Raw genomic sequence first — 22,417 nt, forward strand, 5'->3', positions numbered from 1 at the left:
CTCTTTCACACACACGGCCTCAAATTCTGCATCATCTTGAGCTTTGGTAGGTAGGCGTAATGCTCTGCTCTGTGAAATCAAGAAAACGCTCTCCTTTCTTGTCAGCTCTCAGAAGGCTGGGCTTTAGGAAATCCCCCAGGGAGAGTGGAAAGGTGGAAAGAGGTCCTCTAAGCATGTGAGGGAGCTACCAAATTATTTTCCAGGGCCCCAGATTGTTTCCATGACTTCCTGAGGGAAGCAGGAGGGCAAAAGTGCTGTGATAAGACCAGACCCAGCGGGATTATTTTGAGGGATGGAAGACACTGATGGCCAACATGGATTGCCTCCTTCTCTGTATTTAGGAGCATGTCTTAACTTTAGCCCAGACCCCGACACAGTCTCGGGGCCGCAGGCTATCCAGGGCCCATCCTCACCCTTCCCTCTTGTTCCCTCCTCCCTCCAGGTTGATGCAGTCATGAGCTAGGCTCTTGTTCCAAGCCTAGCCTAGCACCTGCTGGTTTCCCAATCTCCTTCCTGGATGGCCCTGCTTGGGACCCAGCCCCACCAGTCTGACCTGCTTGCCATCCCCTTCAGGTATGTAGTCCCCGTCCCATCATGTCTGTTCCAGTTCTGACACTCGGCTCATTTTTGAGGGCCCCTCTTTGGGCTTTCTAGGTCCACACCATAGGCCTCCCGGCTTTTCCAGCTCCATGTTCCAGAAACTGGGGCATGACAAGCTCCCCCTCCCACCCCCCCGCCAGTATCCCATGTACTCCTCCCTCACGCTCAGGACAAACATCGATCTGGCCACCAAGGGCGGGTAATCAGAGATGTTGAAAGGCCTCAGGATTTTGTGAGCTTGTGAAGAGATGACTCAGGCTGACCTGGTTTCTCTGAGGACCACTGGCCTGGGTTTAAGTCTGTCTTCTCCCTGCCTGTGAGGAATGGCCAAGACTGGGCCCTGAAGCAGAGGGGTCAGTTCAGAGAAAGAAGAACCCTGTTGGCTACCAAGAAGATGAAATTCTGTAGCGGCTCATGGGTGAAGGGAAAGAAACCCATCTCTGGAAGTGGGTTCCAAACATCTACCATCTGTTCTACGTGGTCTCTGCGGTCCTCCTTTCCAGCTCGGGGATTCAGGGACTGCTCCCTCTGGCTGCCCCAGCCCACGCCTCTCGCTGGTTTATAAAGTTAGGTGCTCTTTGCCTGGGTCTTGGGGAGAGGCAGCATCAGTGGCCCAGGAATGTTGGAAGCATGGACCATCGTTCTCTAAGAACTTAACTTCCTTTCAGAAGAGAATTTGCAATGGGGGAAATCGACCCCCACCCCCAGTTTCCAGTTCTAAGACCCCTGTTCCCCATAACAACCGGAGCTCCATGGACAGGAGAGAAAACTACTAGAAGCAGCCTCCCCTCCCCGCCCCCAACTCTCTCTGTCCCCTTTATGTGTTTTATTTTTGTCATAGCACCTATCATGATCTTTTATTTATTTGTGTATTTGTTTACTAGGTATTGTCTTATTGTCTCTCTCCCTTTACTACCCCCTCTTCTGTTAGGCCTTGTCTTGTTCACTGCCACATGCCCAGCACCCAGCACAGCGCCTGGCCCACAGTCGAGGTGTACAGTCAGTATCTGTTGATATGAGGAGCAGTGGTTAGGATTTGGAGAGGAGACCAGGACCAGGGAGGCCATCAGTGCAGAAAGAGTTAGTGGGACATTTGGCACTGTCCTCTTCATTACTCTTCAGAGACTTTCCACGGCCAAGTGGATAAAGTCCAGATTTGTTATCCTGACGTGAAAAGCCTCAGTCTGACTTCCTAGGCTCATTTCTTGCCAGCCTCCCCTTAAGCCTCCAATGCTTCAGCCTCTCCAAATTGCTAAATGGTCCCCATATTCCCAAGTTCTTTCGCGTGTGTTCCTGTGCATGTTCCCACCAGAAATGCCTTTTGTGTACACAATTAGGAATTATCATATCTATTTTTACAATGACTGTGAGGATTGAAGGCTGTAGTATAGAACAAACTCCTAGCACGGTGCTTTGCCAAAATGAAGTCCTCGCTAAATGCTGGTTAGCATTCTTTCCCTTCCTCTCTGTCTAGGGAACCTATCAGCACAGGGGGCCAGTCCTCTGTGAAGTCTCAGGCCCAGGGAATTGAATCACCCTCAGGACTCCACAGTGCTTTGTTCTTCCCACAGTTAGAGACCTGTTAGAGGGTCTGTGTCCCCAAGCTGCCACCCAGGGCAGAGACATCTGTGTCTTCTTTGTGCTTAACATGATGCTTGGCACACAGTAGGTGCTAAATAATGTCTGTTGAGTAATTGGAACCAAGGTGGGTCTAGAGGTGTTGGGAAGGAAGGTCAGTATCTGTGCCCTCCTGGGCTGGGAAATTTGGGGGAGGTGGGGGCCGGTGTCTCCCCCTCCATTAGGAGATGGCCTAATCAGCCATCTGGGTACACTGGCCATGAAATCAGAATCTGCATCCCAGGCACTACAGCCACATCCAATTTTCCATCAATGAAATATTCAGCCGCTCCACAGCCACGGTCTGCTCTGCGCCTGAAAGGGAGGGCCTCGCGCCTGCTCAGTGCCTGTCTCCCACTCTTCCCCTGCACACACCTGCCCTCGATCCCCAGACCAGGTCCTTTGTTATCCTACCTCTGTGCCTTTCCTGATGCTCTGTGCCCCAAGCGTCACCCCCCACAAATAAGGACTACCCTTCCTCCTCCTCCTCCTTCCTAGCCAGCTCCAACCCACTCTTCCCCAAGGCCCACCATCTCCATGAAATCTTCATTAGAAGTGATCTTTCCCTCCCCTGGATCCCAAACACACATCTGAACAGCAAACACACACTTCACCATCCCAGCCAGGTGGGATTAGTTCTTAACTGGACGCATCCTAGTTCATATGGGATAAAGACCTTTGGCTCAAAATGATGGTTTGCTGCTGCTGTGGCTTTCCCCTCTGTAGACTGGGATTGGGGCTGGGGTAGAGAGAAGGAATGGGAATTTCCAGTGAAAACAATAGGGGACTTTCAGGGACCTCTGCCTGGCTTGGAACCCTAAAGCCTCCCCACTTTAACCAAGGACAATTCTCCAGTCTTGCCCCTACTCTAGACCAATTACTCTGCAGGGGCAGGGCAGGCGAAACTTTTTGGTTAAACACACAGTGATCTCCAGCCACAGTGCGCTGCATCTGGGAGTACGGTGACTGCTGTTCAATGTGGTGAGTTTGGGGATGTTGTGAGATTGCCAAGTGGCACAGCGATGAGCTGAAGGCCATACATGGCAGAAGAAGGGGCATCAGTGAGGGGCCCTTGGCCAACCCTGTATGATCAGAGCAATAGTGCCTGGCTGCATGCATCTTGAAATTAGGTGTGAATAAGATGTTTGAAATCAAGTCTAGTTTTCACACACTACTTGTATGATTTTGATCCTATGGTTCCTAGGTGGCGGTGCTGGCTAGCGCATTGCCGCAGGATGGTGTGTGGAGAATGGGGATACAATTTGGATTTGGAGTCAGGGGGATGGGGCTTGAATCTGGGCTCTGCTCTTTGCTCAGCCAAGTGACCACAAGGCAGACCTTTACCTCCCCGAGTATTGGTGTAGACACGCATGTTGAGTGTTTGTGTGTGTGATGTGTTTAGCTCTATCCATACAACACTTTCATTTTTTTGAGCATTCTTTATGTGCTAAGACCTATGTCGAACATTTTCTTTTTGGTACCCTCATTTAGTCCCCACAACAACTCTGGGAGGAAGATATTATTATCCCCATCTTAGAGTTGAGCAAACAGAGAATTAAAAGAGAGGTTAAGTAACTTGCCATAAACCCCATTAACTAAAGGGTAGGTCTGGGATTCCACGTCAGGGTTCCCAAGCACTGTGAAATTTTGCGCTCCTGTAAATGGGAGTAAAAATCTCTCCATCAGTGTGTCTGAAGAGGAAATAGGATAATCTATATGAAAGGGTCTGGTAAGCTGTAAAGTATTATTTTCCAAAGGAGAAGACTCAGTTCTTGCCCTCGAGCACTTTATAATCCGGCTGAACTGATCAATAAGATCTGCGCGGTGCTTACTTAGATGAAACCAGGTGTCAAAATGTCCAGTGCACACCTTCACTAAGTGATCCAACTTCTCATCATCACCAATGGAACAAACAGACATGGTGTGACTCCTGACACCATGGCACGCCACGGGAAGGACACCGCCTCACCTTCGTAGTATATTCTTGCCTCGGAATATTTAGCCTGGATCAAATCAGACAAATCCAGTTTGTGGGACATTTTTTAAGACTCTTTAAAGATGCCAGTGTCATAAACAACAACAACAAAGGCAGGGAGACTGTTCTAGATTAAAGGAAACTATAGAGACATGACAATTAAATATACTGTGTGAATCTTGATTGTATCCTGGATTTTTTTTTAAAAAGCCATAAAGGATATTTTGGGAGAATCAAAGAAATTTAAATATGTTCTATAAGCTAATATTACTGTATCAATGTTAAATTTCTTAGGTGTGATAAGGATATTGTGCTTATAGGAGGAACTATTGGAGGAATGGTTCTTAAGTGTTTGGGATGAAGTGTCAGGATATCTGTGAATTTTAAATGCTTTTGCAAAAAGAAAGTGTATATATAGATATATAGTATATAAATATGTATATATTTATATACATATTTATATACTTGTATAAAGATAGAAAAAAAACCCAAATGACAATGTTAACACTTAGTAAGTCTAGATGAAAGATTTATAGGTTTTCCTGCATTATCTTTTCAAGTTTTCTCTAGGTTTGAAAATTTCCCAGTAAAAATTGAGAAGTTGAGCAAATAGGTTTAATAGGGAGGGCCAGTAACTTGCCACAAAATCCATGAATTAAAGGGCAGATCTGGGACCCAATGCATGTTACAATGAGGAGGGGCGATAGCTATTGAAAGAAACCTAGAGCTGAACACCTTTATTATATAAAAAATATCTCCACCAAACATTTCTTTGTTGGCTCCACTTTTTATTCAGTGGGATAGCTTAAGAAGGGGCCCACAGGGTCCCAGGATCTAAGGTAGCTTCTCCACTGTTCTACAGGTGTAACTCTTCTATTTTGTTGTTCATCAGGACTGCTTTTCCTCTGGCTACTGTGTAGTCAAAATAATCCACTGCCCCAGCCTCCAGGGTCCTAGGAGACAAGGATCAACATCCTCACAGAAGCTGGGAATCCTCTGTAGCCCCATGGTTTCCATGGTGCTAACAAAGCCCATCTTTACCCACAGGAGGGACAAAATGCCGAGAAGAGGACCTGCAGCCACCTCGCCTGTGGGCCACTATCAGAGTCACCTAGGATGCTTGTTTAAAATGCCCCATACATAAAGGGCCAGGGCCTGGGAACCTTATTTTAACCAGCACCGCAGGCAGCACTGCAGCGCACCAAAGTTTGAGATCTGACAGTCTAGGCTAAAACCCAAACCTCTAGAGCTGGCATTCAAGGCCTGCAAAGCTTGGCTGCTCTTACTCCCCAGCATAACCTTCCCCTCCAGCCAGGCCGAAGGGTTCCCTAACCTGCCCTCCAGCCTGGGCCTTTGCGCAGACCCATGCTTCCCTGGAATCCTTCCTCTCTCCCCTCAATCCATGTGATGCCAATTCAGCTTCAAGTCCCGCCTATTCCCAGGAGCCTTCCTGATCACCCCGGCCCATGTCTCAAGGGTTGCTCTCTTTCTCTGATTTCATTCAATGTGAAATTGGTGGCACCTGATTTAATACTTTATGATACACTATCTACTATGGTTTTCACTTGCTTTGGTTGAGTTAACGTCATTCTCCTGCCAACCTGTGAGATTCTCGAGGGCAGGGATCCCATCTTTATCTCTTGCATCCTCCTCAGTTCCTAGGACAAGGTTCAAGTCCCAGGTAGGTCCTCAGAACCAGGTTGCTAATAATCGAATTGAAGGAAATTTGGGAGAAGAATGGTGTGAAAGAGAGGCTGTAGGGGAGAAAGAGGACGGAGAAGCTGGGCTCCGGCCGTAGCAGTTTTCATGCAGGGCATGGCCACTTCCGTTGAGTCTGGGATTCCAGGCTCTGTGGATAGATGTTGTTAGGGTGACCATCCCTCCCCTCCCCCATAACTATTTGCATTTGGGGCTGGGCTGCTTTGGGGGTCTCTGCCCCTCCCGCCCCCTGTAACAATTTGCATCCAGGAATTTACATAGACGTGCAGGAGCTTTCTGAGAGGAGGCAGGGCCTGGCCACCTTGCCATTTTCCTCCTTTGTTGTTCAAAGTCACCTGTGGTGAACCTGGACCTGGAGGTGTGGGCAGTGGAGCCAGGTTGCAGAATAGTATGGCTGCAGCCCTGAGTAACTGGACTTCTCCCTGAGGCTCTCAGTAATAGTAGTCCTGTAGCTCCTTGGTGACCTACCCCAGATTCCTCCACCGACATCTGCCCAGCTATGCTAGAAGCAGTTGAGACCAGCAAGTAGGGCTGTGTGGGGAGAGGGTCACCGTGGATATTTTATCGTAAATGTAAATGGGATCTCCCTTGTAGGCCCAGGGAGGGGAAACCTGCCACATTCACGCTGTTCCCAGATCCCCTTAGGCTGCTCCCTGTCTGGACCGCCCTCTCCCCTGGGTGATGCTTGGTAAACTCCCCAAGGGGACCTGGCTGGATTCCCCACGGTGGGGGAAGACCCTGCTTGAAGGCCTCTGTAAGCAGCTCCGTCTCCTGAGTGAAATGGGAACCATGACTATCTCCCAGGGCTGCGAAAGAGGAAAACCAGATCTTATTCAGGCCAAACAAAGGGCTTGAAATTGCGTTACTTCTGTCTCCCCACATGTCTCTGATAAGGCTGGCAACCCGGAGCCCTCCATCTCGGAGCACCTGGGCCAGCGGGTCCCCCGGATGGTGCTGAGGGCATGCATCCCAGGCAGAGGGACTGCTCCGAACCGTCTGGGATGCTTCTCAGCCTCGAGTTCCGGCTCGGACAAAGGATGTACTCAACCATAACGCCCATGGGACCAAAGGCAAGGCGGCAGGTGGAAGCAGAGCTGCAAAGATAGCAGTCGTTGGAGGAGCACGGAAAGGTCAGTGACCCTGTGAAACCGAAGCACTGTTTGGAGGTTTGGACAGGGAGAGCGGAAGCACGGAGCGGGCTCCTAATGGAAGAAAGGTGAAAAGAGAAAAATCAATGATGCGGGAAGCTTCTCCTCACATCCTTCAAATGGCTGCTGGGGGAAGAGGAGGAGGGCGAGCAGGATCTGGGAATGTATTAGCTGCCTGATCGCGTTACCAAGGGAGTTGTGGAACCCCGGTGCCCGGCGGCCTCTCAGGAGATGGCAGATAATTACGGATGGATCTCTGGTTTGACACAGCTCTGTCTCAGGGAGAGGGATGGAATATATGACCCCTTCAAGGCCCCCTTATCTGTACCAAAGCAGGTTACCGCAAGACAAAGAGAATTCTGGCAGCTATCATATAATTAGTTGTGTTGTATGCTGCCTTTAGCTTTTAAGAAAATCTCCCAACGAAAGTCCTAAGCGCTCCAGACCACAATGAATTTGGGGAGTTCACTACCCGTCCCCAGCTGTCTTTTATTTAAATAATAAAAGCTCCAAGCCCCTGAAATCTTGATGACAGTGGCTTGATGGGTAACAAGAGCAGGATCTTCAGCTTTCATTAGAAACGTCTGTGTTTCTCTTTGGTTAAGGGAGAGCAGAGTATGTTGGAATATTAATGCAGAGTATTTAGATGAGGCTCTTAATTTGAAAAGAATGTGAGAATTAATGCTTGAGTTTAATCGGAGCCTGAATCATCACAGATAGATTTTTACCCTCTTCTCCTTAATCAATTTCACCCTAATTAATTCTTCTGTGGCTAAGTCTTGTTGCATTAGATAGTCTGCTGATTATTTCCACAATCAAGAGACTGTATATTCATGCATTTTTAATAAGGGACGACTGCATCCTTTCTCATAAGTGATCCTGCTGGTTGGCAGTTGCAGCAGCTAAAATAATTATAGAGCAGATTACTTACTTTTAAAGCATTGTTTGCTGTCATATTCATGCTAGGTGACAATTTGGAAGAGCTCCTAAGGCTGCTGTAATCTGGCAGAGGAGCTGGGTATTTAAGTGGCAATTTTCAATGTCAAGTGCTGTTTATTCATAGGTCAATGCCTTTTTAAAAAAAAAATAAACACAGGGGTAATGTGGTCCTGCTGGCTGCTGAAGCCATGTGCTACAGGCTTGCAGGCCGTTCTAATTCTATGCTTAGTTTAAAAACTTGACTCTTAGAAGGACCTGCTTCTGAAGGCTGCGGGGCACCTTCTGCCTTCAACCATGACTGGTCCAAATGTGGTTGTTCATGTCTGATTATGACTTGTGTGATGGGGTGCTCTCATATCCGACTCTGCAATCTAGAAGGCTTGAAGCAGGGGACACAGTAATTTCAAAGCCTCAGCTGTTTTCTGTTTAACAAGAGGACAAAAGGAAATCCACCTAAGGGAATAGACTGCTTTTTATTTTGGGAAAAACACTGGGCTTTTTGATTATGCAGAGGGAAGGTTGGCATTATTCCGGCATGGACAGGTTGAGACAAGAGGAAAGCAATGGTTATGCATACCAATACAGAAGGCTCTCTTTCTAGTGGGCAGACAGAGCCACCAATCATGGCAGAATTTCACTTGGTGGAGGAGAGGCTTTCCTCTTCTCTCTTGGGGAAAACAGAGTTGGGGCCTGAACTCCAGGCAGGGGAGATCTGGCCAATGACCCTCCTGCCTGTGAGAGTTGAGTTAGCTCTGCAGTCTGATGGTGGCCTGAAGGCAGTGTGGGGCTAGGGGGAGGCATGCAGGGCACCCCAGGCCATGGGTCAGTGGACTCTAGGAGAGCCTATAGGCAATCTCTGACTTAATTGTTTTCCTTCTGTAATTTTAACTCTCTTTTGTCAACCCCAAGCCTTCAGCGGTTTTCTTAACCTTACAGCCTTAAAAAAAAAAACAAGAGAAGAGCCCGTAGCCACATTTGGAACAAAGGTGGGGCAGGAGAACGTGATTTTCCTTTTGACCCCCTACTCTAAAGCCTGTTCAAGGAGGCATGGTGGTCCTGGAGCCCACATGAGGGGCCACAGATTGGCCTCAGGGAAGGAGGAGACTCATGGGATCCAGGGGACGATAGAGGCTCGGGCTGAGGCCTTGCTCAGGTGGGCAGGTGCAGAAGTGGAAAGAGACAGACTTCCTTCCCCATATCCTGGAGAGAGAGACCTTCAGAAGGAGAAAGTACGGCTTGCAAATTACACAGCACGGGTTGTTGGCTAGCGGCCATCTGGGTTGCCCTTAATATACACTGCAGTTGGCCAGAGTCTCAGAGGTTGTCCTGCCCTCCCTGCTCTCCACACCAGCTGTTCAGGGAAATTGCCAAACTGTAGCAGCCTCTAGCTCATTTTCCAGGAACGTCACTGCCAGCTGCTCTGCGGAGCTCAGAGCCAGCAATTAGAGGCACCATTGAACCTTAGGTCATAACTCCCACCCCTACTGCAGATGAGGACACTGACCAAATCTGGGGCCATTACTATCTGCAGTGAAATGATCAAAGGAGGTGAGCTGGCCCCCCATCTCCAGCTCCCACTTCACTGGTAGGGAACCTGGGCTCAGTGAGGTAACATGACTTGTTCAAGGTCACTCTATTGATCAGCGACAGGTTTTTGACTTGGGTCCTAGGTCCTCCAACTCCTAATTCAACACTCTTTCTGGATAGCCCATCACTCAGGTGGATTTCTTTTTTTTTTTTTTTAAGAGTTTTTTGATGTGGACCATTTTTTTTTTAAAGTCTTTATTGAATTTGTTACAATATTGCTTCTGTTTTCTGTTTTGTTTTTTTGGCCGCAAGGCATGTGGGATCTTAGCTCCCCGACCAGGGATCGAACCTGCACCCCCTGCATTGAAAGGTGGAGTCTTAACTGCTGGACCATCAGGGAAGTCCCCCTCAGCTGAATTTCTTTTTCGCTGGAGAAAAAGGGGCTGGCTCAGGACATCCAGCCATCTTGCCCTTTATTTACCAGATCGCCAAACACTTGCTCAGGTCTTGTCCTTCCAATCTCCTACGCTCCTTCAGGAGTCTTAAGGACACCTCCTTTGATCATTTCACTACAGATAGTACCAGAATTTTTCAGTTTTCTCATCTGTAATATGGAGATAATAGTAGGAGAGGTGATTATTAATTGAGTTAATTCCATGTAAAGAACTCAGAACAGTGTGTGGCACATAATAAGTGCTCAAAACAGGGTGTATGTGAACTCAACTCATTTTCATTATGTATGAAAGGCTGTGCCCAAAGGAGGCTGCAATCCAATGAGAGTCAAATTTGAGTGGGGAAGGCACTCTGATCCCCAGCATTCATCCGTCAGTCGGTGGTCCCAGAAGCTAGGAGAGGAACAGCAGTACCCTAATAGTTCCCAGTCACCTGCTCTGGTCAAACCAAACCACAGTGTGAAGCCCAGCCCTGAGGCTGTGGGGTGCAGGAGGGGAGAGTGAGAGCAGTGGGTGATGCACTTACACTTTCATATCAAGCCTCCTTGGGTGCTGGCCTCACTTGTCAGGTTTAGTTCTGCAACTTCTGTCCTGCATTTCGTAACTGGGGAGCCTCACTCAAGGTGTAGGACCCCAGAAAGGTAAAGGTGTAGTACGGGAGTGGAAGAGAGCAGAGGACCTCCGTTTCCTCAGAGCAGTAGGAACCTCCCAGGCTACATGTAGGGAACTCATTTTGTTTATTTTTTCCTTTATTCTTTGTTCCCCCTTCTCTCCTTTCCTTCATTTTCTGCCTTCCTCTAATGTTAAGTCCCTCACTCCTTGCATCCCAACCCCAGAGCTTATCACAGAAGATAAATCAGGCTGAAGGGAGGGGGCAGTTGCGGGGACCATTTCAAGGAAGTGGTTTGACCCCCTCACCAAGGTAAGTAAATCCTTCAGAATTAGCTTGTAAAGTGGACTGGAGAGGAAGGAGATCTTCCAGGGAAGCCTGTAGCCCCAGGGCTGTTGGCTGAGCTCTAGGGCCCCTGGAGACAGATGCAACTCTGTCCCGAGAGCTAGGCTGGCTTTTAGCCCAAGCTGCCTGGTGGTGCTGGAGCACCTGTGAGGCGGGTCTCAACTCCGACCTTTGCTCTAAGCTCCCTCAGGCCAGGGACTGGGTCATAGGTGCTTTTCTTTTCTTTCATTTTAATTTTTATTTTATATTGGAGTATAGTTGATTAACAATGTTGTGTTAGTTTCAGGTATACAGCAGAGTGATTTGGTTATACATATACATGTATCTATTCTTTTTCAAATTCTTTTCCCATTGAAGTTATTACAGAATATTGAGCAGAGTTCCCTGTGCTATACAGTAGGTCCTTGTTGGTTATCTATTTTAAACGTAGCAGTGTGTACATCATAGGTGCTTTTTTTTATGTTTTGTTTTTAGAATCAAATATTTTCTTCATTTTAAACTAGGTTTGTTACTTTATATATATATATATATATTTATTTGGTTTCACTGGTTCTTAGTTGTGGCATGCGGGCTCATTAGTTGTGGCATGAGAACTCTTAGTTGCAGCATGCATGTGGGATCTAGGTCCCTGACAAGGGATGGACCCTGGGGCCCCTGCATTGGGAGGGCAGAGCCTTAACCATGGTGCCACCAGGGAAGTCCCATCATAGGTGCTTTTAAAGCACAGGATTGGGAGTCCAAAGATCCAGCTTGGCCTGGGGCTGGTCTACATTTGGGCTGTGTGAACTGGGGTGAGCCTTTAACCTCTTTGAACTTCAGCTGTCCTCATTTGTAAAATGGGGAAAATACCTACCTCCTGGGTCTGGCTGAGATAATGTACACTAGTGTTCTGTGAACCGTGAAGTTCAATACTAAGGGTAGTTATGAATACTTCTACTGATTAAAAAAAAAATCATCATTATTATTTCCAGCTCCTCTTGAGGGGCTTCATACAGTGTAGGTGCTCAATAAGTAACTAATCGTGATACTGTGATTTATAATAAGAAATATATATTTCTTCTTCTTCCTTTTCTGGTCTAAGAACTCCTTAAAAACCTTGAAATTTCCTAAGTGATTAGAATGATAAAGGTGCATTTTGTTATTCATAACAAGCCTCTTTCAACCACTTTTGAGTTTATGTTAATGTGGTGACTTTTAGAAAGCCCATAGGTAACCTAATGATGGGGGCTGTTTGCCAGGGGAACCAATGTGATTAGAGGGTTGCAACTCTTAGCTCCCCCTCCACCTCTGGGGGAGACTGAATTCAATCATCAATGATCAATAATTTAATCAATCGTGCCTCTGTAAAGAAAACTCCTTAAGACCCAAAAGGACAGGGTCCAGAGACCATTCAGGTTGGTGAACATGTGGAGATTCGAGAGAGTGGCCCCCCCAGAGAGCAGGGAGGCTCTGTACCCTTTCCCATGTATCTTGCCCTGTGTACCTCTTCCGTCTGTCTGTTCCTGAGTTATATCCTTTTATAATAAACCAGTGATCTAGTAAGTAAAATGTTTTCCTGAGTTCTGTGAACCTCTCTAGCAAATGAATCAAGCTTGAGGAAGGGGTTGTGGGAATATCTGATCTATATAGCTGGTCATTCAGAAGCACAGTGACAACCTGGACTTGCAACTGGTATCTGAAAAAGGGATGGGGGACAATCCTGTGGGACTGAGCCTTTAACCTGTGGGATCTGATACTATCTCCAGGTAAATAGTGTCAGAATTCAATTAAATTGAAGGATACCCGGCTGGTGTCACAGAATTGGCTTTTTAAAATCTTTTATATAAATATGTATATGTATATATATGTATACATTTTTTGAAGCATAGTTGATTTACAATGTTGTGTTAGTTTCAGGTATACAGCACAGTGATTCAGTTTTATATATATGTCTGTGTGTGTATATATATATTATATATATATAATATATATATAAAATATTCTTTTTCAGATTCTTTTCCCTTATAGGAGTATAGTTCCTTGTACTATGCAGTAGGTCATTGTTGGTTATCTATTTAATATCTAGTAGTGTGTATATGTTAATCCCAAACTCCTAATTTATCCCTCCCCTGCAAACCCGGATAGTTTGATGGGCGGAAAACCCACACACCTGGTGTCAGAAGTGTAACAGTGTTGTAGTGGAGCATTGAGAGTATGTATAAGAGACATGCAGGAGGAGTGCGTGTTTTATTTTACACTGACGATGTCAGCTTTTTCTGCATGAAGCTTGCATTGGTCAGCTTAGACTAAATTATTCTGTGTAACAAGCAGTCTCAATCACAAAGGGTTATTTCTTGCTCATATTACTTGTTCATTATTCAACTCTGTTCCATGTCTTCATTCTTAGACTCGGGCTATAGAGGCAGAACCTCTCTGGGGCATGTTTATCTTCTGGGAGAGGAAAAGAACAATGAGGAACCACTCAATGGCTCTTAAAGCTTTATGATGTACATCACTTCCATTGGGAAATGAAGTCACATTCAACGCTGACGTCAGTGGGGCAGGAGGTATACTCTTCCTCTAGGGAAGAGCACCAGGAAGGGACAGTGTAGGAGGGGGTAGCAAATAGTTTTAAACAAACAGTAATCTACCCACATAGCAGTTTCATATTTTGAATATACTATGGCTGTAAATATACTCATGTTTATGTAATAATAAACTAAGTATTACAGATTTTGCTGTACATTAAATCCATATGACTCTTGTCTGTCCACCTACATTTTGCCTAACCTTCAATGCCCACATCAAGTCTCACCTCCTCCATGCAGCCTTCTTTACTGATCACAGCATTTATTGCCTCTCCAATTCATTCTGCTACTCTTGCCAGCCTTTATTGGCTGTTGTTCTATATGTGTCTTATTTCCCTTAGTAGACAGGGAGTCTTGAGAACAGAGACTCCATTGTATAATCCACTGGGGATCTCAATCTCTTCATGGAAAGTACGCAGTACGTTCTTATGGAGACAAGTTAAATACTTTAGTATGGAATTTTATTTTTAGGGAGTAGTCCTCCATGCTAATATGACACAATTCCCATTTTGACAGATGGAAAAATTGAGGCTTCAAGAAGTTTAGGGCACGGTCACAATCAGGACTGGCCTCCCAGACTCCTGAGACCACCCCAGCACTCTTATCCCCCAAGCTGCCTCTCACTGCTCCATGGTGTGCATGTCTAAAACATGTTTAATCTTTATGAATCACTTCTGAGACCCATGTTCAGGTCTGTCTGTGATCTGTATCACTGAGGTAAGATAAATGGCATCCACTGGAAGGTCAGCTGCTGAGTATACTGGGTTAAAGGAGCTAAGGAAGTAAATCACTCGGTAAATGAACTTCGAAAGGCTAAGATGTTAAACTCCAAGCCAACCAGGATTTAATTTATTTGTTCCTGAGGTCAATGCCATTTTTATTGCATGCTAATAAAAGCCTGAGCTCTGTTGCCAAGATTCAAAAGAAATCCTAGTTGTCATTTTTCCCTCCATTGGTAATAAAATGGAGACTGTCAAATTCAGGAAGCCTAGAAGAAAAGGAATAGTGGGGAAAACGCAGAGCATTTCTCCCCTGCCCTGGTCTGTCACCTCTGTATTCAGGACGGATGGAGTCATGCCATCTTCCTCATCTGGGTTGTGGTGCTCTAGGAACAGAGATCCCTTCCTGGGGCCAGCATCCCCCTTTGGATAGCCAGTTACTTTGGGCCAGAAGGTGGACAACTCGGGGCTTCTGCAGATGTCAAGCTCAGTAGAGGAGCCCCCTCCCCCCAATCCAGAGCCCTTGATTCCCTATCTTTGCTCATCCCAGACTTCTCATGCCCATTCTCTTTAACTAGCAAAGCCACTGCCAACTCCACAAGTGCCCAGTTCACTTAGACTCTAAGCCATTCAAAATGCTTCTTCTCCCCCTGGAATTTGCTCTTCAGTTCTCAGAGTCATGCCATATTCCATGCTTGCTTCAACATCTAATGTAAAGACTACCTGTTCCAGGAAGGATGCCAGGCTTGGATTCATCTGGATGCCATCATTCCAGGGTACCACCCCACTTTAGGACAGTTACACAGAGCTACGTACATGGGATCTGCTTGACATCAGCATGGCACAGGGGAAAGCACACCAGTCGGAGGAGTCAGGAGACTAGGGATCTAGTCTTTTTTTAAAATTAATTAATTAATTAATTTATTTATTTATTTTTCGCTGCATCGGGTCTTCATTGCTGAGAATGGGCTTTCTCTAGTTGCGGAGAGCGGGGGCTACTCTTCATTGTGATGCACAGGCTTCTCATTGCTGTGGCTTCTCTTATTGTGGAGCACAGACTCCACAATAGGCGTGCAGGCTTCAGTAGTTGTGGCACGCAGGCTCAGTAGTTTTGGTTCGCGGGCTCTAGAGTGCAGGCTCAGTAGTTGTGGTGCACGGGCTTAGTTGCTCTGCAGCATGTGGGATCTTCCTGGACCAGGGCTCAAACCCGTGTCCCCTGCATTGGCAGGCAGATTCTTAACCACTGTGCCACCAGGGAAGTCCTAGGGATCTAGTCTTATTCTTACAGTTGCTGGATGTGTAGCTTTAGGCAAGTCACTTGATGTCTCTGCGCTGTTTTCCTTATCTACAAATATAAGAGTGCCTACCTTACTGACCTCTTCCAGTGGTTTGTAAGAATCAAGAGCAAAGACATGTTCCTTCATTTAACAAATTCTTAATGAGCGAGTGTTCTCTGCTAGATCCTAGGGATACAGCCGTGGATAAGAGGAGCTCAGTTCCCATTTTCTTTTAGCTTACGCTTCAGTAGGGGATATAGGGAATCAAATCATCATCGAAACAACCACGTGTCTTTGTTATCTATTGCTGTGTAACAAATCACCTCAAAATTCTGTGGCTTAAAACAACAATCATTTTATTATTCCCTGTCTCAGCTAGGTGGTTCTTGCTCAGGGTTTCTCATGCAGTGTCAGCCAGACATTGGCTGGAGCTAGAGCTAGAATCATCTCAAAGGTTTCCTCGCTCACATGTGTGGCCGTTCATACCTGCCCTGTTGGCTGGGATCCCAGATGGACCTGTTGGCTGAAACACCTACATGTCGTCTTTTCATGTGGCCTGGGCTTCCTCACAGCATGGCAACTGGTTCCCAAACAAGAGAGCAAGGCAGAAGGGCATGGCATTTTTATGACAAACTTGAAAATCATTTGGCTTCACTTGTGACATGATCTCCTGGCCAAGGCAGTCACAAAGGCTCGTCTAGGTTCGAGGGAAGGGACACAGATCCCACCTCAATGAGAGGAAAGGCAACATCATGTCATAAGAAGAGCATGTAGGATGGGATGTATTGTGGCAACCATTTTTGTTGGGTTTTTTTTTTTGGCCGCCCTGCGTGGCCTGCGGGATCTAAGTTCCCTGACGAGGGATTGAACCCGTGCCCCCTGCAGTGAAAGTATGAAGTCTTAACCACTGGACTGCCAGGGAAGTCCCATGGCAGCCATTTCTGGAAAGTACAACTTGTTTCATTACGATAACATGTAAATGCTTGGATGAGTGCCAGGCAAATAGGAAATGGTCAGCCAGTGTTAACTGTTTGCTCTTAGATGCTTTGAAGGAAAATCATGTGATTTCTGATGATTCCTAGAAAGGCCAAAACATTGTGCAAATGTGAGGGATTGGGTTTTTTATGCTGTATTCCATGGTACTTTTTTTTTTTTTTTTAAGCCATTTTAACTTTAAGTTTCTCAAGAGCAGAGACCACACCTTCTCACCTTTTCTGGATTATTTCACTCTTTTGATTCATTACCAGAAAATATCAGCTCCCTCATTGATTGTATAGGTGAGATATAAAGGAGATGTTAAGAACTGGGGAATAAAGTTGGCCTATGAGAATGAAACTAGAAAATCAACACATGATGGATGCAGTCATGTGTGTGTGTCTGTTTTATGTATTTAGTTATTTTATATACATATAAATATATACATATTGCTGTAACATATTGCTGTGTAGCAAACCACCCCAAACCCAACGGCACAGAAGAACGGTCATTTGATTGTTCAGGATTCTGAGGCAGGAATTTAGGCACGGCTCGGCTGGAACACTCACCTTTGCTTCCCCTGGGGTCAGCCGTGGCGTCTTAAGAATCAAGACGGCCTTACTCACATATCTGGGTTCTGGCTATCTACTGAGGCGTCTTGGTTCTTTCCTGTGTGGCTTCTTATCTTCCACACTCTCTCCATGTGACCTCTCCAACAGGTTAGCCCAGATTTCTTTCCATGAAAACTAGTTTCCTAGAAATCAAAAATGGAAGCTGCAAGGACTGTTAAGGCCCGGAAGTCCCAGAATGTCATTTCTACCCTAGGACCAGCCCAGATTCAAGGGGAAGGGAAACAGACTCCATGTGGGATGGGTGAGATTGTTGCAGCCATCTTTGGAAATGATCTACACAACATATAACAACAGTGGACATCTGGACCCCCACCATGTGCCAGGTGCTGTTTTAACAGCTTCATGTGCATTAACTCATTCCATCTTCACAACAACTCCATTAAGGGTCCATCAGTAGCCCCATTATGCAGATGGGTAAACTGAGGCAGAGAGTTTCAATAACTTGCCTGATACAGATCATATGCCCAGAGCCCATGCCCTGTGGGCCATTCCTGTGCTCTACTGCTGTTCCTTAAAGAGCTAACAAGGTTCACAGGCTGCACCAGAATAGTCAAAATAATATGAATAACAGCAGTTAAACTAACCATCTCTTGAATGGCTAATATCAAGCTCAAGGGGCTTTACATAGCTTGGTTACCTCACTGAATCCTCATTTCCACCCCAGAGCCCTGCAAGCTAGCTCTTATTCTCCTTATTTTGTAGGTGAGGAAACAGACACAGAGAGGTGAAATCATCTGGATAATTTGCCCAAGCAAGATTTAACAGTAGCCAACTAAGTTGCATTAACCAACCTGGGGACATGTGTGGATAGCAGGGGCAAGGGGGCAGACTCCCCAGCACTGCCTGTGGGGAGCAGCCTCAATCCACAGACATCCTGGCCCCGGGCAGGGAGAGGCCCGGGCTGGCAAGAGGCCGTCGCAACCTTCTGCCAGTCACTACCTGGAGTCCCTTCCTCCCTTGCTGTGGCTCCTTGCTCACCACACGGCCTTCTGCCTATAACTCACCTCCCTGCACCGGGTGCCTGGTGAGAAAAGGGATGCAGGCCCGTAGAGGCAGGGGTCCCAGTCTGCTGGGCAGTTTACTCAGGACTCCCGCCCTTGCTGTTCGCTTTGCCTGGAATACCTCTGATCGTGGCTCTGAGGAGGTGGCCTTACCTTAGCTAAGTGGCCCCCCTTCCTCATATTCCCCACACCTAACCCTGGGGCTTAACATGCTCTATTAATTATTTATAGATTAAAAATATCAACAGACTATTTTTTACAGCAGTTTTGGGTTCATAGCAAAATGGAGCTGAAGGTATGGAACGTTCCCACATAAGCCCTCCCCTCCGCACCTCCCCCATGCCCCACTGTGACACCTTTGTTTCCTCATTATTGACCAAAGGCCATAGTTTACATGAGGCTTCAGTCTTTTTGTTGTACATTTTATGGGTTTTGACAAATTTGTAATGGCATATATCCGACATTATAGTATCATACAGAGTAGTTTTATTGCCCTAAAAATCCTCTGTGCTCTGCCTATTTATCCCTGCTTCCCCCAAACTCCTGCTCCTGGCAACCTCTGATCTTTTTACCATAGCTATAGTTTTACCTTTTCCAGAATGTCATGTGGTTAGAATCTTACAGTGTGTGGCCTTTTCAGATGGGCTTCTTTCACTTAGTAATACGTCTTTAAGGTTCCTCCACGTCTTTGCATGGTTTATTAGCTCACTTCTTTTTTATGGCTGAATAATATTCCATTGTCTGGATGTACCACAGTTTATTTATTCATTCACCTTCTGAAGAACATCTTGGTTGCTTCCAAATTTGGGCAATTATGAATAAAGCTTCTATAAACATTTGTGTGCAGGTTTTTGTGTGGACATAAGTTTTCAGCTCCTCTGGGTAAATATCAAGAAGTTTGACTGCTGGATCGAGCAGTAAGAGCATGTTTAGATTTGTAAGAAACTGTCAAACTGTCTTCCAGAGTGTCTGTACCATTATATAATCCCACCAGCAATGAATGTGAGTGTCTGTTGCTCTGCAGCCTCACCAGCGTGTAGTGTTGTCATTGTTTTAGATTTTGGCCATTCTTAATAGGTGTGTAGAGGTATCGCATTGCTGTTTTAACTCACAATGACACACGATGTTGGGCATCTTTTCACATGCTTATGTGCCAACTGTATTTTCTGTGGTGAGGTGTCTATTTGTTCAGATCTTTCCCCCAGTTTTTAATCGAGTTGTTTGTTTTCTTATTGTTGAATTTTAAGAGTTCTTTGTGAACATTTTGGTTAACATTCCTTTTCATATATATCTTTTGTAAATATTTTCTCCCAGTCTGTGGCTTATTTTCTGATTCTCTTGATAGATGTTTATTTTTTTCTTCCCAACTAAAATGTGTGTTCTATGAGATTAGAGACTTTTATTTATAGCTGCCTAGCACATAGTAGGTATTCATTAAATATTAGGAAGAAGGTAAGAAAGAGAGAAAGAGAGGAGAGAAAGAAAGAAAGAGAAAGAAAGAAAGAAAGAAAGAAAGAAAGAAAAAGAAAGAAAGAAAGAAAAAGAAAGAGAGAAAGAAAGAAAGAAAAAAGGAAGAAAAGAAAGAAAGGAGGAAAGAATTAGCATTCTGGTCTATATATCAGTGTTTTATTACTCTGGTTGATGTTAGTCTATCCCTAAAAGACAATCCACCCTCAGCCTGTTGACAACATCAAGTTTTGGAGCCTGATGAGGGATAGCCTCAGACTCTGGAAAAGTCATCAAGGGATGCTATGGCCTTGGGAACCTTCTTGGGAACCAGCTGGCCTCTTCCCTTGGCACCACCCTCTCTCTTGCTACACATTTTCTTTCTAACATCAGCAGATTGTATTTCTTATGGGTGATTATGGGTCTTCAAAACGGAGACCTTCTCCTGACTATTTTGCCTTCTACAAAGGAGTGTGTAGTCATGTCCAGTTTTGCCAGTCCTGTGTCAAAGAGTTCCTAAGGCACTGCCCCAAAGGGACCACTAGCCATTGGCACTGTTGTGGGCCGTTTGCATGTAGTTCACTTGGCATTGGCTGCTTTACTCTCCCCAGTTTCTGCCCTTTCCCTCCTGCAGCCTCTAGACTCTGCTGGGCTGTGAGAGTTGATCTGGACCTGGAATTTGTTTTGCTGTATCACCTTCCCCAAAATAGGTGTCAAGTTATTATGTGTTAATCCCCTAGGGACCCCTGCTGTCTCTGGAGTTGGGAAAAGGGTAGATGGGAAGAGATGGGAGTGGTGGTAACATTCTTGATAATACTAATTTTTTGAGCACTTACCCTGTGCTGGCCCCATGCTAAGAACATAATATATGTTATCTCATTTAATCATCAAAAACTCAATAGGACAGGCATAGTATTACTATTATCATCCCCATCTTACAGGTGATCAAACTGAGTCATAGAGAGGGTAAGTACATTTGCCAAGGTCAGACAGCAAACAAATGGCAGGGCCAGGATTTAAGCTCAGGACCCGTGCCATGATTTGACCACCACAATATAGCCCTCTGTCTGCCTGCCCACTACAAAAAGTAATGTCTCTCTTCCTCACAACTCTGCAGAGGACACAAAATTAGCCTTTAGTACCTGTGATTCCAGCTGCCTGCCTGAACCCTGGGGTCTTCCCCAAGGGTACCCCCCTCATGGAATCCTCTCCAGGCTCTGGTGCTTCCCACGGAGCCTCCCTCCACCCCCAGAGGAAACCTGCAGCTTCAAGGCAACGGTGTCCCCATCTCACCCTTCAGTCCTCCTGGAGCTCTTATTAGCAGTACCTTCTCAAAAGCCATTCAAGGAGACCTTGTGGGTTCCAAAATAGAGTATTTAAATGGTTTATCGCCTCATACACAGCACTCTGCAAGGACGCTGCAGGCCCATGTTGACTGAAATGCTCAGTTCCTGTATTTTCGGGTTCGGATTTACCTTTCCTGGCTGTGGGTACTTCCTTATTCCAGGCAGGCTGACCTTTGTCAGGGGGAGGTTGATGTGCTGGGCTGGCAGACTGCTCCTCCTGCCTTTCTGGGTCTGTGTGATGAGGAGCCAGAGGGACGTTGTTCCTCTCTCCTTCAGTCTGAGTGAGCAGGGTTTATCCAAGGGATAAAAGGCTTGTTAGTGGGGAGGGGAGCGGGAGAAGGGACCAGGAGACCTACAGAATCCAAGAGCCACGTCCTGAGGGTCCTCCAGTGGCGCATCTCCTGGGATAACAGCAGTGGCTAACCGTGTACATTAACCTCCAAGTCCTCACAGCCTCTAGTATCCCCACCCACAGATGAGAAAGCGGAGCCCAGAGATCGACTGTCCCCAGTTATTACACAGCTAACAACTGGATCCACTAAAGATGGTTCCAAGAGATTTCAATTCGAGAGGTGAGGGCAGGGTTAAGGGACAAACAAGACTGTTGAGTTACCCAGAGACAAGCAACCGCAAGATGTTCTGAACACCCACAAGCCTAAAGGATCAAGGAGTGGAAGAGTGGGGCCAGAGGTGGGTGAGACCTGGACCCATGGGGGTCGGCCTAGAGTCACAGAGGGACCCAGCCACTGCTAGTACCAGGATCCAAAGCAAGGAGGGAACAGGGAAGAAATACCCCAACTCTCATTTCTCCTGCTCTCCCATCCCTCCCGTGGCTCCCATTGGCCAAACCCATCCAGAATCCAGGTGATGCAGCCTAAAGGGGTCAGTCATCGGGGCACAGAGCAGGAGGGTGGAGGAGGGGACGTGTGTGTGTGTGTGTGTGTGTGTGTACGCGAACGGAGTGCAACCAGCGTAGCAGTGCAGCCGGATTTTGAGCCGTGAGCTCTTAAGAGTCCTTGTCCTTTGCTGCAGTTCTTTCAAGCTGAGACGCCCTTTTACCATGCAGCATCAGATGGACGCACTGGCCTGGCTCACCTATTTATTAATTAGGATGATCCTTCTCCCACTTTTCCCTTCCTCCTTCCTCCTGCAGGAACCTCTCCCAGAGAATGAAATTGCCTGGACCCAGGCTTCTGGCCAGCTGGATCCCACCACGGCCCTGACTGCTGATTTCATGGTTTTTTTGTTTGTTTTGGGGTTTTGTGCTTACTTGGCTCGCTGATGGATCCTGGAGAAATCTCCTCCAGTTTCTAACCAGCCATTTCCCCTCCTCACCTTCCACCAGTACCAGCTCAGTGTTTCCCCCTAAGCCTTGCATTTCTCTACGGATTTTGCTGCCTTTACCATGAGCGGTCAGCTGCTGGTGGCATTACCGCTGTTCTTCTGGGCAGGGACTAGGTGAGTGTTCTGATCGTCCAGGCCAGACAGAAGCTGAGGCAGTGCTGACTCTCTTGGGTGGCAC

At 46.4% G+C, this 22,417-nt stretch overlaps 1 long non-coding RNA gene across 2 annotated transcripts in view; it reads left to right on the forward strand.

Moving 5' to 3' along the window:
• The first annotated feature begins 441 nt into the window (after positions 1-441).
• The window catches only part of LOC118906243, a 44,495-nt gene continuing 22,519 nt past the window's right edge, over positions 442-22,417 (forward strand). Inside the window, exons 1-3 of one of the 2 annotated variants that reach the window (XR_005022453.1) lie at positions 442-573; positions 6,806-7,041; positions 13,319-13,472. This is a non-coding gene — a long non-coding RNA (uncharacterized LOC118906243). Of the gene's footprint in view, positions 574-6,805; positions 7,042-13,318; positions 13,473-22,417 lie in introns of those variants that run through there. The other variant, XR_005022454.1, reaches the window with a different exon arrangement.

Source organism: Balaenoptera musculus, chromosome 13, assembly GCF_009873245.2.
Source record: "Balaenoptera musculus isolate JJ_BM4_2016_0621 chromosome 13, mBalMus1.pri.v3, whole genome shotgun sequence".
NCBI lineage: Eukaryota > Metazoa > Chordata > Mammalia > Artiodactyla > Balaenopteridae > Balaenoptera > Balaenoptera musculus.